The following is a 16921-nucleotide window of genomic DNA, read 5'->3' on the forward strand; positions in this document are numbered from 1 at the left end:
GTGGCGGTTCTGTGGCTACCTGGAGGCCTGTTACTAATCAAAGTGAATGAATCACATAAGTCGTTTTTCCAGAGTCTTAAAGAAAATTGTGATAGAGACCCTCAACCACACTAGCACAATGGCGGTATATCTTGATTCTCCGCTGGTGTGGTTAGGTGGATTGCATCATCATTGGGTCTTAACACCTGAGTGTCCAGTTCTCTAGGCGCTCTGTTATCCTCCACCTGGTTCGCGACAGTCATGAATGAATTACTGGAATAAAATGATCTACTCTCCTGTGTGTTGCGTCTTTATTGTTGCAGGAGAGGGATTCGATTGAAAACTGCGAAGGTAGGTTTCTTGTATGGATGCTTTATTGGTCCATTGCACCTAGTGAAAGGTCGACATGTTTCAGCCTAGTTTTGCTCATACGGGTCAGTTGGCTTTCATCAGGACCAAAGGAAAGCCGTCTCTTTTATGAGGAGGCTGTGTGAGCATATAGGTGAGTATGCCAGTAAAAAGAGTCACTCACCCATCTTCGTCAGCAAATGTATTGGTTACCGGGCTTACAAAGTGTCATATTCGCCATCTTGGACTATAACTGTGGAGGATAAAAGATACTGGGTTAACAAACTAATATCAGTAGCTGAAGCGTTGCCCAATGTGAGGGTTCTATGTAGCATTGACATTGCAAGATGCGGGATTGTAGGTCCTGCTAATCATAAGTGCGTGGAGCAATACTTTTAAAGTGTTGCGAAAGTGTAAAGCATAGATTGTTTTCCAGGCATCTGTGATTATTAGGGGTAAGGAACAAACCGATGTTGAGTACCCACAATCCCTGGTGTGTTGTCATTTACTCACAGGCTTTGCATCGTCTAGGATGTGGTGCGTACTTCCTGGGGATGCAAGTTCTGCTGTGATACTTAATTGGGCGTATCTCTATGTTACATGGTGTTCTCAGAAACAGGAGGCAATTAAGACTCAGTTGTGTTATTCCGCGTGATGAGGGTGGGCCACATGTCTCCTAGCATCTAATGCGGAGTGGAGCTCTGACCTGTCTTCCCTGCAATCTGGAGGACAATATCCCTCGTCGGGGCTGCTGGGACTGAACCCCTGTGCACCTCATGGACTTGCCGTTGCCGAGGCTTGTTGGCTCTGCACTTCAGAGATCTTCGGGCTACAAGAAGCTCCAGCCTCCAGCACCTCTCTTGCGAGTCCTGTGGATCCGGCTTGAGGGTTCTCTTGAGGGTCTTCCTGTGCTTCAGTGGGCTCCACTGCATGCTAGGGGCCTCCTCTGACTCTCCTGCACTTGGGGGAGTCCTTTGGACCTTGCTGGTCCCAACGTTTGCTCCTTTTTGTTCTCCACGCCAATTGTGGATACCAAGGCTTGTTGGTGATCCAACCGGACACCGACCACCTAGACACCGATATCCAAGGTGCGACAACTCCTGCACAGCTCCTTGTCTTCCTTAGCGTCGCCTAGTCCTCACAGCTCTAGCAACAAGGCCACCGTCCACACTTCTAAATCTCCCAACATCGGTGGGCATTGTAACTCCGTGCTTCCCGGTCACCTCCGAGTAGCATAGACTCCCTCTGCTTACAGGTCCTTCACTTCCATAATCCATCCTTGGATTCCACCGGACTTCTTCAAGGACTCATCCAGAAACATTTCTCTCGAAGTCTCCCATTGTTCCTCCAAAGGGTTCCATCTGGGTCCTCTGGGAAGGGTCTTCTTCTTTAAAACTGCAACCACAATGTCTCCATTGACCTCCATTGGGCACGCGGCTGTGTTTCTACTTTGCACACAGCCTCCATGGGGTTCCTGGCTACTTACCTTGGGTGGTTCCTTTTGCCCCTAGCTCCTCTGAATCTTCTAGTCCATGTCTTGCTCTCCTTTACAGTTTGCATTCCACTTTATTAGCATCTGGTTTGGTCTCCCCCTGGAGACCACTGTATTCTGTGCCACCTATCTGACTGTTTTCCAAGTATTCTTGTGTGTGCTATTGATATCTCCGGGTAGGAAATATACCAATCTGTTAGTGAATGTGTCGTCTAATAGACAGGCTTATTTTTACATAAACACTGTATGGTTCTTTTTCATTTAACTTGCACTACTTATTAAGTTTGGTAAAGCAAACTGCTTCACACTCCTTCAAGATAAGCCTGTTCTCCACAGCTACTACTTTGAGAGCTGTATATGGTTATCGAAGACCACTAAAATCACCATAAGGATTGTCTGGATTAGTGGAAGGTGCATCACTTGAATATGTGTGCACCATATACTAAGCTAGCCTTGAACATTAAGACTCCGCTCCAAGAGCCCTTCTCTTACGCAGTTCATCTTCTTAACCTCTATTGTCTCTCCACTTTCTATCTTCAACTCGCATTCTGTCATGCCTGGAGCATAAGTCCTTCTCTACGCCTAGTTTCAATCTCATGCTTACCATTTCTCATTTATGGCCACCGATTCTTTTCATGTTTTACATATATTCTTTGAAGCTGGTCTTGATCATGTTTCTGGTTATTCGTGACTCACCAAATTCTGTCACAATGACCAGATCACATACAACATTGGAGGTGTCCATTCATTATGATAAAGACCATCTCAAGGTCACCTCTCCTTCAATGACTGTGGTGGCATTCTTGCTGTAACATTTGACATTCTGACAGAATCCGCTATCATGTCTGAAATCCTATGTGCACCACTTCAGGCCCATTTTTAAAGATATTATATTCTTACTCTTTCTGTTCTTCAAGCCAAGTAATACTCCTGGGTGATTTTATTTTGTGTGTTAAGGGCTTTTGTTATGGGATTGCATAAGTTTCGTTCTATTCGTAGCCTCTCTCAGGCTGTTACCAGTTCTACTCATAAAGCATTAGCATAATTTCACCCAAGGAGTTGTCGACTAGTGTGTTGCTTTATATCGCATATGTTTATACCATTTTTAAATTACATTTATCATTCTCTTTTTAGGTTGTTCATCAGTTGAATTGCCTATTCAAATTACATTTATAGCTCCACATTAGATGGTGGTAGACCAAAAAACGTTAAGCATGCTTAAACACATTTTATTCAAACTAACATGAGCATTGGTATAACAAGATAGTGTAAAGCGTAGATTGGTTTCCAGGCATCTGTGTGTAATTGGATAGAGGGCTCAATGCAATGTAAACAGCTGTTGTCAACTGTAGGAAAGTGCCCTTTTTTGCATGGTTACCTTCACTTTTTCGCTGACATCTGATGCAACTTGACTTGATGTGCCATGGGTCCCTGCCGATCCGGGTCCCAGCACCTGTGTTCTTTCACAAACTGTACCTTTGTACCCACAATTGGCACATCTCTGACTACAGGTAAGCCCCTTGTAAAGGGTACCAAGGGCACTGTGATAAGGGCTGCAGCACCTATTGTGCCTCCCCTAGGGCCCTGTACCTTAACACCCACTGTTAGAAATGGGGGTCTCTAGTTGGCAGAGGTAGTTACCTTTGTCCAAGTAGGGTATCCTCTTCCTAGTCATGGTAAGGGGATGCACTTCGAAAATAACCCCTGCTCACCCCCTTGGTAGCTTGGCACGAGCAGACGGCTTATCTCAGAGGTAGTGTGTAAAGCAATTGTGAACACATACAGTAATACAGTGAAAACACTACAAATGGACACCACACCAGTTTAGAGAAATAAGTAATCCTTATCTAAACCAAAACAAGACCAAATGTCAAAATCCACAATATCAAAATATCCTTAAAAATAGGTTATTCACTCAAATAAAGTTTGTAGCAACAAATAACTCCACCTGGAGTTATTACAACGGCGTAAAAAATCTCAAAGTACGGTGCCGACTTCAAAGTGCGTGGCGTCAGCCGCGGAGTCAAGCAGACCCCCAAAGAACAGTACCTTAGAAACGATGAAAGCAAAGACAATGCACGGCGTCGGGGAGGTGATGCTTCGTTGGCGCCAGGAGGTGCCGGTTTTTTATGACCTTAGGGTAGATGCAGGGGAGGTGAGATGTCGGTTCTTTACTGTGACGGAGAGGTGACGTCACAGTGGCGGCGAGGCGGCGGTTCCTTACGATGGTGCGATGTTGAGGGATTCAGGAGTCACCCACGTCGAGTTTCGTCTCTGCCTTGATGAAGCACTGGCGTCAGTAAAGTCGGGGATGCGGTGCGAGTTGGGACGGTGCATCGTGGACGTCATGAGCGGTGTCCTCGGCTCTGGTGCAGGCAGCAGCCTCGGTGATGGGGTTCAGAGTCGATGCGACATGGCGTCAGCAGGTGTCAGGACTACGGTGCAATTCAGAACGGTGCGTCGTGCTCTTCACGAGCGGAGCCCACGGCTTCGGTGCAGGCTACGGCATTGCTTACCGGCATCGGTGTTGCAATTTCCTTCTGTGGCAGCTGAAATGGCAATTCCAGATGCAGAAAGGCAGTAGAAATGAAGTCTTTGTGTCCCTGAGACTTCAGAACAGGAAGCCAGCTCTATTTGGCTGGCCTCACAGCTACTTTCAAGGTACCTGAGACCCCCCCACTTAAAGGGAACTTGTGCCACTTTGCGGAGGCACTCTGAGTTGTCAGCTGCAACTACTGGGTAGAATGTGTTGGGGACCACCTGCTCCTCAGACACCAGCTGTCGCACTGGCTATGGTGTCTTTCAAAGCCTCCACACTATGGCCATTGATATTCCCCCACTGCCTGTACTTCTTAGTGTTATCAGGCAGATGAGCTCTTGGGGCCATCTCACTGTCTCCTAAAGAGACCAGGGACATTTCTGCAGGACCCCACCCCTCTTGGGCACCAGACTCCTCCTCCAAGGCTACACTAGCCATTTCCAGAGGTGGTGCACCCGTGGGTGCTGTGGTAACCTTCTTGGGACACCTAGGATCCCCTTTGAAGTGGCCCACCTGACCACAATTATAACATGCCCTGGGACCCTTATGAGCTGGCTTACCTGTCGGGACCCATGGTTTCTTTTCACTGGAAGGCTAAATACCCTTACCTTGGTTCCCATGGGAATTTTTTGGGGGCCATTTTTGGAACTCCTTCTGTTCACCCTTGTCCCCCACCCACTCTTCTGCCAGGGACCCTGCCCCCTTTGGTGGAGTCTCCCACATTACCTTTTTGGACCCTGGTACTGACCCAGCGGTCTGCCTCCACGGCAAGCTTCCATGGTCAGTCCTCTTGATTTCCTGAATGATCTGAAGTTCTCGGCCCCAATATTTATACTACAAAAGCCTTTTTTCTCTGGGGGTAGAGGAGCCCTGGGCTCAGTCAAAACTAAGCTCGGACTGAGTTTGCATAGCCGAGCTACGCGAAGCTCGAAGAAGTGGTAAAAAAAACTCTGCAACGCTACGCGGAGTTCCGCGAGCATGCGGAGTTGCTTGTTCCCCATTCTCGCGCATGCTCTCGAGACGTTTCTGCCATGCAGCAACGCGGATTGCGTGTTCGGGGGTAAATATCACACAAACTTCACACGGTCGCCAATGGGCGACACCATCTTGTTTTTCTACTCTTTGTATGGTTCTGGGGCCAGTTTTTGAATCCTGTCAAATCTTTTCACTCCTTTGTTTCTAAAACTTTTTTTCTGATCTTTTTTATTTATTATCTCTCTCTTCCTAAGTGTATATTTTGGATTTATTTCTACTTTTACTGCGTATTACTTGCTTTTTATTTATTTTTCCCTTCCCTACTTCAAGCCTGGTTCTGACCATGGGATCCAGGAGCGTCACCACCAGTGGGCGAGGGTGCGCTGAGCGGTGTTTCGCTGCTCTGAGGTCCGGTGCGCCCACACCAGCTGACTCACCCATGGTCCGACATCCTGGCCTGGGAGCTAGGTGTTGAGGTCGTGTGGCTTGGTGAGTAGCTAATTATATTTATATTACTATTGTGTGTTCTGTTCTGTGTTATTGTGAATATTATTTTTTTCCCAAATAGCAAGAAAGTTACGTTTAAAAATCTTATATTATGTGATTGTTATTCTTCTAGACAGGTGCTCGGCGCTACAAATCTTACTTGTTTGCAACTTTGTGATCACTTTGGCCGATTTTATGTAAGAGAGGTTGGAGAACTTAAGTTAGGTAATGTTAGAGAGACTCCTTTCCTTTGTCCTGTCACTAAGATAGTGGTGTTAGGTAGGTAGTTATTATAGTTAGTTACTTAGTATTAGTTGGTAATTTTTTAGCGGTCCGTGTGACGTGTCCTCTGTCACGTGCTGCTGACTCCAGTCCTTAGTACACAGCTTTCCAAATTTTTCATGTTGCTGACACACTTTTTGGAGATGCATCATTTTGGGACACAGTAAGGCAGTGTAGCGAGCGAGCGTAGCAAGCAAGCCCGAACCCTTTAAGAGGGTTTCGGGGGGGTTCTCACACCGGAAGAAAATTTGGAAAGAAAAGTGGGCAAATGGTGCATTTTCAAGCAAATTTGAGACCATGAGGTTGAACACAGGCCGCTGCAGCGGATGCCTTCGTCCACTGAGCCACCAGACCCGGCATACACACATCTCTCTCTCTCTCTCTCTCTCTCTCTCTCTCTCTCACTCTCACCCTCCCTCTCTCTGTCTCCCTCTGTCTCCCTCTCTCTGTCTCCCTGCCTCTCCCTCCTTCTGTCTCCTGTTCTCTTCCTCCCTCTGTCTCCCTCCCTCTCTCTCTTCCTCTGTCTCCCTCCCTCTGTCTCCCTCCCTCCCCTCTGTTTCCCTCCCTCTCCCTCTCCCTCTGTCTCCCTCTCGCGCTCCCTCTGTCTGTCTCCCTCTGGCTCTCTCCCTCGGCCTCCCTCCCTCTTTCTCCCTCTCTCTCTGTCCCCCTCTGTCTCCCTCTCTCTGTCTCCCTCCCTCTCCCTCCCTCTGTCACCCTCTCTCTCTCCCTCTGTCTCTCTCTCCGTCTCCCTCTCTGTCTGTCTCTGCCTCTGTCTGTCCCTGTCTCTGTCTGTCCCTGTATGTTGCTGTCTCCCTCCCTCTGTCTCCCTCTCTGTCTCTTTGTCTCTGTCCGCCTCAGCCTCTATCTGTCTGCCCCTGTCCCTGTCTCTCCCTCTATCTGTCTCTGACTGTCCCTGTCTCAGTCTGTCTCTGTCTGTCTGTCTGTCTCCCTCCCTCTCTCTATCTCTGTCTCCCTCCTCCTCTCTCTCTGTCTCCCTCCCTTTCCCTCCCTCTTTCTCCCTCTGTCTGTTTCCCTCTGTCTGTTTCCCTCTGTCTCTCTCCCTCTGTCTCTCTCCCTCTGTCTCTCTCCCTCTGTCTCTCTCCCTCTGTCTCCCTCTCTCCCTCTGTCTCCCTCCCTCCCTCGGTCTCCCTCTCTCTCTCTCCCTCTCTCTCCGTCTCCCTCTCTCCCCCTCTGTCTCCCTCCCTCTGTCTGTCTCCCTCTCCTTCCCTCTGTCTCCGCCTGACTCCCTCCCTCTGTCTTCCTCTGCCTCCCTCCCTCTGTCTAGCACTCTCTCTGTCTCCCTCTGTCTCCCTCTCTCTGTCTCCCTCCCTCTCCTCTCTCTGTCATCCTCTCTCTCTCTCTCCCTCTGTATCCCTCCGTCTCCCTCTCCGCCTCCCTCTCTGTCTCGCTGCCTCTCTCTGTCTCAGTCTCTGTCTCTATCTGTCTGTCTGTCCCTGTCTCTGTCTGTTCCTGTATGTCGCTGTCTCACTCCCTCTGTCTCCCTCTCCGTCTCTGTCCGTCTCTGCCTATATCTGTCTGCCCCTGTCCCTGTCTCTGCCTCTGCCTCTATCTGTCTGTCTGTCCCTGTATGTCTGTCTCTGTCTGTCTCCCTCCCTCTCTCTGTCTCCCTCTCTCTCTGTCTCCCTCCCTCTCTCTATCTCTCTCTCTCTCTCTCTCCCGCTCTCTCTGTCTCCTTCTCTCTCTGTCTCCCTCTGTCTCCCTTCCTCTGTCTGTCCCCTCTTGTCTGTCCCCTCTTGTCTGTCCCCTCTTGTCGGTCCCCTCTTGTCTGTCCCCTCTTGTCTGTCTCCCTCCATCTTTCTCCCCTCCATCTGTCCCCCTCCCTCTGTCTCCCTGTCTCTCTGTCTCCTCCCTCTGTCTCTCTCCCTCTGTCTCTCTCCCTCTGTCTCTCTCCCTCTGTCTGTCTCTATCTGTCTCCCTCTATTTGTCTCCCTCTCTCTGTCTACCTCTCCCTCCCTCTGTCTACCCTGGACCCCCTCCCTCTGTCTTCCTCCCTCTGTCTCCAGTGTTTTCCCTCTCTCTCTGTCTCCCTCCCACTGTCTGTCTCCCTCTGTCTCCCTCCCTCTGTCACCCTCTCTCTCTCTGTCTCCCTCCCTCTGTCACCCTCGTTCCCTCTGTCTCCCTCCGTCTGTTGCCCTCTGTCTCCCTCTGTCTCCGTCCCTCTGCCTCCCTCCCTCTGTCTCCCTCTCTCTCTCTGTCTCCCTCCCTCTCTCTGTCTCACTCTGTCTCCCTCTATCTGTCTCCCTCTCTCTCTCTCCCTCTGTCTCCCTCCCTCTCCGCCTCCCTCTCTGTCTCTCTGCCTCTCTTTGTCTCAGTCTCTGCCTCTATCTGTCTGTCCCTGTCCATGTCTCCCTGCCTCTATCTGTCTTTCTGTCCCTGTCTCTGTCTGTCCCTGTATGTCGTTGTCTCACTCCCTCTGTCTCCCTCTCCGTCTTTATGTCTGTGTCTGTCTCTGCCTCTATCTGTCTGCCCCTGTCCCTGTATCTGTCTCTGTCTGTCCCTGTATGTCTGTCTCTGTCTCTATTAATCTCTGTCTGTCTGTCTCCCTCCCTCTCTCTGTCTCTCTCTCTGTCTCCCTCTCCCTCTCTCTCTGTCTACCTCCCTCTCTCTCTCTCTCTGTCTCTTTCTCTCTGTCTCCCTCTCTCTCTGTCTCTTTCTCTCTGTCTCCCTCTCTCTCTGTCTCTTTCTCTCTGTCTCTTTCTCTCTGTCTCCTTCTCTCTCTGTCTCCCTCTCTCTCTCTCTGTCTCCCTCCCTCTCTTTCCCTCTTGTCTCCCTACCTCTTGTCTCCCTCCCTCTTGTCTCCCTCCCTCTTGTCTCCCTCCCTCTTGTCTGTCTCCCTCTTGTTTCTCTCCCTCCCTCGGTCTCCCTCCCTCTGTCTCCCTCCAGCTGTCTCCCTCCAGCTGTCTCCCTCCAGCTGTCTCCCTCCAGCTGTCTCCCTCCAGCTGTCTCCATCCCTCTGTCTCCATCCCTCTGTCAACCTCCTCCCTCTGTCTGTCTCCCTCTGTCTGTCTCCCTCTGTCTGTCTCCCTCTGTCTGTCTCCCTCCCCCTGTCTCCCTCCCTCTGTCTCCCTCCCTCCCCTCTGTTTCCCTCCCTCTCCCTCTCCCTCTGTCTCCCTCTCGCGCTCCCTCTGTCTGTCTCCCTCTGTCTCCCTCCCTCCCCTCTGTTTCCCTCCCTCTCCCTCTCCCTCTGTCTCCCTCTCGCGCTCCCTCTGTCTGTCTCCCTCTGGCTCTCTCCCTCGGCCTCCCTCCCTCTGTCTCCCTCTCTCTCTGTCCCCCTCTGTCTCCCTCTCTCTGTCTCCCTCCCTCTGTCACCCTCTCTCTCTCCCTCTGTCTCTCTCTCCGTCTCCCTCTCTGTCTGTCTCTGCCTCTGTCTGTCCCTGTCTCTGTCTGTCCCTGTATGTTGCTGTCTCCCTCCCTCTGTCTCCCTCTCTGTCTCTTTGTCTCTGTCCGCCTCAGCCTCTATCTGTCTGCCCCTGTCCCTGTCTCTCCCTCTATCTGTCTCTGACTGTCCCTGTCTCAGTCTGTCTCTGTCTGTCTGTCTCCCTCCCTCTCTCTATCTCTGTCTCCCTCCTCCTCTCTCTCTGTCTCCCTCCCTTTCCTTCCCTCTTTCTCCCTCTGTCTGTTTCCCTCTGTCTGTTTCCCTCTGTCTCTCTCCCTCTGTCTCTCTCTCTCTCTGTCTCTCTCCCTCTGTCTCTCTCCCTCTGTCACCCTCTCTCCCTCTGTCTCCCTCCCTCCCTCGGTCTCCCTCTCCCTCCGTCTCCCTCTCTCCCCCTCTGTCTCCCTCCCTCTGTCTGTCTCCCTCTCCTTCCCTCTGTCTTCGCCTGACTCCCTCCCTCTGTCTTCCTCTGCCTCCCTCCCTCTGTCTAGCTCTCTCTCTGTCTCCCTCTCTCTGTCTCCCTCCCTCTCCTCTCTCTGTCATCCTCTCTCTCTCTCTCCCTCTGTATCCCTCCGTCTCCCTCTCCGCCTCCCTCTCTGTCTCTCTGCCTCTCTCTGTCTCAGTCTCTGTCTCTATCTGTCTGTCTGTCCCTGTCTCTGTCTGTTCCTGTATGTCGCTGTCTCACTCCCTCTGTCTCCCTCTCCGTCTCTGTCCGTCTCTGCCTATATCTGTCTGCCCCTGTCCCTGTCTCTGCCTCTATCTGTCTGTCTGTCCCTGTATGTCTGTCTCTGTCTGTCTCCCTCCCTCTCTCTGTCTCCCTCTCTCTCTGTCTCCCTCCCTCTCTCTATCTCTCTCTCTCTCTCTCTCCTGCTCTCTCTGTCTCCTTCTCTCTCTGTCTCCCTCTGTCTCCCTTCCTCTGTCTGTCCCCTCTTGTCTGTCCCCTCTTGTCTGTCCCCTCTTGTCTGTCCCCTCTTGTCGGTCCCCTCTTGTCTGTCCCCTCTTGTCTGTCTCCCCCCTCTGTCTCCCTCCATCTGTCTCCCCTCCATCTGTCCCCCTCCCTCTGTCTCCCTGTCTCTCTGTCTCCTCCCTCTGTCTCTCTCCCTCTGTCTCTCTCCCTCTGTCTGTCTCTATCTGTCTCTCTCTATTTGTCTCCCTCTCTCTGTCTACCTCTCCCTCCCTCTGTCTACCCCGGACCCCCTCCCTCTGTCTTCCTCCCTCTGTCTCCCGTGTTTTCCCTCTCTCTCTGTCTCCCTCCCACTGTCTGTCTCCCTCTGTCTCCCTCCCTCTGTCACCCTCTCTCTCTCTGTCTCCCTCCCTCTGTCACCCTCGTTCCCTCTGTCTCCCTCTGTCTGTTGCCCTCTGTCTCCCTCTGTCTCCGTCCCTCTGCCTCCCTCCCTCTGTTTCCCTCTCTCTCTCTCTCTGTCTCCCTCCCTCTCTCTGTCTCACTCTGTCTCCCTCTATCTGTCTCCCTCTCTCTCTCTCCCTCTGTCTCCCTCTCCGCCTCCCTCTCTGTCTCTCTGCCTCTCTTTGTCTCAGTCTCTGCCTCTATCTGTCTGTCCCTGTCCATGTCTCCCTGCCTCTATCTGTCTTTCTGTCCCTGTCTCTGTCTGTCCCTGTATGTCGTTGTCTCACTCCCTCTGTCTCCCTCTCCGTCTTTATGTCTGTGTCTATCTCTGCCTCTATCTGTCTGCCCCTGTCCCTGTATCTGTCTCTGTCTGTCCCTGTATGTCTGTCTCTGTCTCTATCTATCTCTGTCTGTCTGTCTATCTCCCTCCCTCTCTCTGTCTCTCTCTCTGTCTCCCTCTCCCTCTCTCTCTGTCTACCTCCCTCTCTCTATCTCTCTCTCTCCCTCTCTCTCTCTCTGTCTCCCTCTCTCTCTGTCTCTTTCTCTCTGTCTCCCTCTCTCTCTGTCTCTTTCTCTCTGTATCCTTCTCTCTCTGTCTCCCTCTCTCTCTCTCTGTCTCCCTCCCTCTCTTTCCCTCTTGTCTCCCTCCCTCTTGTCTCCCTCCCTCTTGTCTCCCTCCCTCTTGTCTCCCTCCCTCTTGTCTCTCTCCCTCCCTCTGTCTCCCTCCCTCTGTCTCCCTCCAGCTGTCTCCCTCCAGCTGTCTCCCTCTAGCTGTCTCCCTCCAGCTGTCTCCCTCCAGCTGTCTCCCTCCAGCTGTCTCCATCCCTCTGTCCCCATCCCTCTGTCTCCATCCCTCTGTCAACCTCCTCCCTCTGTCTGTCTCCCTCTGTCTGTCTCCCTCTGTCTGTCTCCCTCTGTCTGTCTCCCTCTGTCTGTCTCCCTCCCTCTGTCTCCCTCCCTCTGTCTCCCTCCCTCTGTCTCTCTGCCTCCCTCTCTCTGCCTCCCTCTCTCTGCCTCCATCCCTCTGCCTCCGTCCCTCTGTCCCCGTCCCTCTGTCTCGTCCCTCTCTCTGTGTCTCCCTCCCTCTGTCTCCCCCTCCCTCTGTCTCCCCCCCTCTGTCTCCCCCCCTCTGTCTCCCCCTCTCTGTGTCTCCCCCTCTCTGTGTCTCCCTCTCTCTGTGTCTCCCTCTCTGTGTCTCCCCCTCTCTGTGTCTCCCCCTCTCTGTGTCTCCCTCTCTCTGTGTCTCCCTCTCTCTGTGTCTCCCTCTCTCTGTGTCTCACTCTCTCTGTCTCCCTCTCTTTGTCTCCCTCCCTCTCCCTCCCTCTGTCTACCCCGGACTCCCTTCCTCTGTCTCCCTCTGTCTCCCTCCGTCTGTCTCCCTCTGTCCCCCATGTTTTCCCTCTCTCTCTCTGCCTGTCTCCCTCCCTCTGCCTCCCTCTATCTGTCTCCCTCTGTCTGTCTCCCTCGCTCTGTCGCCCTCCTCCCTCTGTCTCCATCTGTCTGTTGCCCTCTGTCTCCATCCCTCTCTCCCTCTCTATCGTCCTCCCTCTGTCTCCCTCTCTCTCTGTCTTCCTCTCTCTCTCTCTCTCCCTCTCCCTCCCTCTGCCTCCCTCCCGCTGTCTTCCTCCCTCTATCTCTCTCCCTCTGCCTCCCTCCCACTGTCTTCCTCCCTCTGTCTGTCACCTCACCCCAGCATCCCAGGGATACACACAGCCGCACCCGAGTACTTCGCAGGTCTTTAAAAGACCATTTACTGGGAGACATTATGCAATAGATGAGGCATAGTGAGAAGAAAGCTTTCAAAGGAATGCCTCTTAATTAGCAGCAGTTATGTGCTAAGTGCCTGTTAATACCAGTGTCATCCCGCGACACACCCACCATTTGCAGGCAACACAGTACTGTGTCAGGACACACAGTTTGGAAAGCTCTACCTTAGTAGAACCTTTTGTAGTTTGGTGTATGCAATATGCATGCGTCCATCTATGCATTTTTGAGGACTAAAATAAATAGAAATGCAGACATAGTGGACAATTGTCCAGTTGATTCATTGATGATTGCAAATGAGATCGGAACTTAGAAGAAGCAAATATAATTTTTGGAAACTCATTCCGATTGTCTTTGGAATTGGTGGGCTAGGTGGTACTTAGGTTTGAATTCTGGAATCGGAATGGAACACTGGATTAATAAATAAAATACCTAGATGGTCGCGATCACAATACTACTAGTCGATCAGATTAGATAGGTCAATTTTATTGCAATTGTCGTTTCCTGCCAAAAAATCTTATTAGAGCGTTTTTTAAAATATTTATTATTTGTTTCACACCAATCAATTTTTGTCTCATTATTATGTCTTACATGATCAGCATCCAGGGGCAAGAAGTAAGACACCTGGGTCTGAGGCGGGGGCTGGAGATGCGCCCAGGGCCAGGATTGCTCCTCTACAGATGGCTCTGCTGCTGGCCCCAGTAGGTGCTCCTTTTGTTTTTATTAATAAGTATATTGCCCTAACTTATAATGCAACTTATTTTTTTTAGCTATTATTTTTGTTTCCAAATTCTATTTTTTTACCAAATCTACTTCGATCTATCTGTTTCTAAATTCTTCTTAACCCCGCATTACCTAACTACTTAGTTATTATAATTATAGTGGCAGTTTCTTTTTACATCAATCTAACTGCCTCTGGTCTGACTCTGTCTGTAGCTTGCTCAGATGGCCACTATTTTCTTTTTTTAAAGTTTTAAAACTCAGATTCAGCAATAGCTTAAGCCACTGAGTCCAGTCCTTTGGGTTGGACTGTTCTTGAGATGCTTTTCAAAAATTGCCAATAACAAAATGCCCTTCCAGATATTTTACTATTTTTGATAGGATAGGACACAACACTGCTGTCTACTCTACTCTAGTACCTGATTTATACTAGTGATGTGTGTGGTGTATATATGTATTGTATTTTCAATATTGCTAGAGAAAAATAAATTGGGGGATTCACATATGGCATCTAAAAAATGGCTAATGTTTTTTCTAGGCATACCGACCACCAGTGCAGGGGCCTGTGGCGGGGCAGGCGACGCCAGCCAGGAGGGAGCAGATGCGGCAGCTACTGCAGGGGTAGGTTAACCTGCAGCAGTGACAGACAGTGGTAAGTTATATTCCTTATTTGTTGACAATACACACTCGCTACAAGGGTGTACACTGTACTGTTGAGAGAGACTAAGTTGTGAACAATGGTTGAAGAAGACACCCTTTACTTATCATTAGCAATAGCATTAGCGGCGGGAGTTGAGTAACTAATGGCCTCTTCTATCTGACTTCAACTCAACTGGGAAAGTTTTATGAAGAAGACTAAGAGTCAGATGACCGTGATGGATGGGTTGAACGAAAAGGTAAAGGATGGAAGGAGGGAGGACAGGTGACATGTGATAAATGACTGGCAGAGAAGGATGCGTGGGATCAGATGCATAGGTGGTTAAAGGATGGTTGAAAGGTGAAAGAAAGGATGCCTGCCTGGGTGGGTGAAACTGTATGGGCGATAGGAATCCTCCGGGGGGTTTGATGGGTCAAACTCAAAGGCAAGCAAGGAAGGACGAATGGGTGGTGGTTTAAAAAAAATGCAAATGTACGTTGTTGGTGAAAGGTTTATTGAGAGATTAAGAAGAATCATAGCCATGTTTACTTTCAATGGATGGATGCCTGGATGGTATTCAATCATAGCAGAGGTGGAGACTGTCACTGGATGAAGACAATGTGAAAGAAAAATAAACAGAGCCAGAGTAGCAAAGCCAAGGGTGAAGAATAGAATAAGATTAAAATAAAAAATATATAAAGCTAGTATATAATGCAGTGATAAATTAAAAAATCGCTGGGAGGAGAAACAAGGACTGGTTTTTTCAAGGTTGTATTTCCAAATACTCCCTTGACCCACAGTAGTTTGCAAGCACAGCATATATATTGTGTATGTATGTACCCATACCCACCCATTATCAATCGTCTCCCTCTGACTCTCAGGCCCACTCCCTTCCTATGTCACTTTCAATCGTGTCAGCCTGCCATAGGTGGCCTATCGGCTGCATGGTTGGTTACACAAACAATCAATTGTACCTCACGTCGCCCCTTATATAATCAATGATCATTCAGATCAGATATCATCTGCCTTGTTGTAGTAGTCAGGGTGAAAGTGAAATTGAGAAGTTGCCATTGATGTAACAGAGTATGGCCATAATAGAAAAATAAGATAATTGTGTAGTTATAGACTACAGCTGCCCCACCTGCAGACAGTGGTAAATAAAAATAACGTGAGTCTGCGACACGAGTATGTCTGTCTAGGGCACAAGCTGACTGAGCTAGCATGCCTACAAGGTTAATTTAGCTAAACGAGAGAGAGAAGAATAAGACTTGTCTACTCCATAGTGCCTAGCAGTAATGCCTGAAACTCCCACTGATGTTAGAGGCCGAGGAAGTGGGAGGATACCACAAATGTTATGTACTGTGCTTGCTAGTGCTGTGCCACTATAATTTTATTTGTATAATTAATTTTGTGTTACTGTTTTGCTAAGAGTATTGGCTACAATTGTCTTTTTTCTTTCTTGATATAGCTACTTCTTCCCAAACGAACTAACCACCAAACAGAAAGGAGTTAGCAGCCATGGCCCAGCAATGGAAGCTGAAGGCCATCCGTACCGAATATCGGCGGCTTGTAGTTCTGGCACAGGAGGAGGAAGAGGCGGCAGCAGCTGCAGCCTCCTCCAATGTCCCGGCCCCCAGCCAGGCCCCCCAGTTCCTCCAGTGGTACAGCGCCGTGGTCTGGCAACAGCCCTCCGCACTTCTTTGAACAGTGCTACCCACCCCTCTGCATACAACTGTAAGGCATTTAAGCTCCACATGCTCCTCCGGGTGGTGCGCCTAGAGGAGCAGATAAAGGCCCTGGAGAGTAACCGGCGAGCCCGCCACTAGAACTCCGTCGCCTTGCCCCTTTTCTTATCTTTTTTCGGGTGGGTGGGAATTGGGAATTTGGGAAAAGTTGGGGTTTATTTATGGACAATGGAATGGACATTGGACTCGTATGGACATTTGTTGAGGTTAGGAAAAGGGGTGGGTCAGGTGTTGTGTTTTTTTTCCATTAGTTTATTTGTTAGGGGAATACATTATTTATAGTTTATATATGATGTATATGTTTTGTGGTGGGGTTAATCTTTTACTTCACACAGTTTCCTTTGCTGCTGCTGGGCCGCTGCCAGTTTTTGATTTGAATAATCTACCGATAGTATAACACACCAACAGATAGATGCAGTACCCTCACTTGCGACTTGTCCTACTAGTACTGTCAGTCTCTCCTTCTAGTTTATGCAGTCTGCAACTAAAACCCCTATGGACTCAGAAGGGTGTGGGTGTGTGAATGAATGAATTAATTTCCATATTGTTAATTATGCCTCCCCAAACTTCTTCTCTTACATGTGATTGATGTATGGCAATGGTTTGGTTTCCCAAGGTGCCATGGTGGTGGTAGCAGTAGTAGTAGACACTGACAGTAGCATTTGCAAAAAAAAAAAAAATGAGACAGTCACCTGAGGGAGAATCGGGAATGAGTATAGTACACAAGAAGACTGCCAAACAAGAAACCATGATGATAATAAGCAATGATCCATATTGGTGTAAATTTAACTTAGTCACACCTCAATATAAATCGCACAGCCCGGGGAAAGAGGGTTATAGTTGGATGAATGGTTGGGAAGGGCGGTTTGGGGAAAGGTTTGACAAAGACAAACACTACACATGGACAGCATACAATCTTGGCAGCCGACCATCATAAATCTGTTAAGGAAAAAAAAGGAAATGCATGCATGATGATGACTTACTTGATGAGTAGTACTATACTAGTAGAAACAGCAGTATATTATTAATTATTATTATTATGCAATTGCCTTGCCTGTCCACCCCCAGAGAGACCCAAGTTACATAAATTGTATGTTCTGTTGTACCAGGCCTCCTTTTAAAGCTAGCAAAGAAAATTAGAAAATATCTGTAGGAGTCAAATATAAACAAACATAATAAACAACAACACACACAGTCGTAATGATTGAAGAGATA

At 49.4% G+C, this 16921-nt stretch overlaps 1 long non-coding RNA gene across 1 annotated transcript in view; it reads left to right on the forward strand.

Annotated features, from left to right (window-relative positions):
- The window catches only part of LOC146869320 (uncharacterized), a 32677-nt gene extending 15967 nt beyond the window's left edge, over positions 1 to 16710 (forward strand). The window contains exons 2-5 of the long non-coding RNA XR_014980006.1: positions 5664 to 5822; positions 13204 to 13305; positions 13863 to 13976; positions 15430 to 16710. This is a non-coding gene — a long non-coding RNA (uncharacterized LOC146869320). The remainder of the gene's footprint in view (positions 1 to 5663; positions 5823 to 13203; positions 13306 to 13862; positions 13977 to 15429) is intronic.
- The last annotated feature ends 211 nt before the right edge of the window (positions 16711 to 16921 follow it).

This window comes from Triturus cristatus, chromosome 1_1 (assembly GCF_964204655.1).
Source record: "Triturus cristatus chromosome 1_1, aTriCri1.1, whole genome shotgun sequence".
Lineage (NCBI taxonomy): Eukaryota > Metazoa > Chordata > Amphibia > Caudata > Salamandridae > Triturus > Triturus cristatus.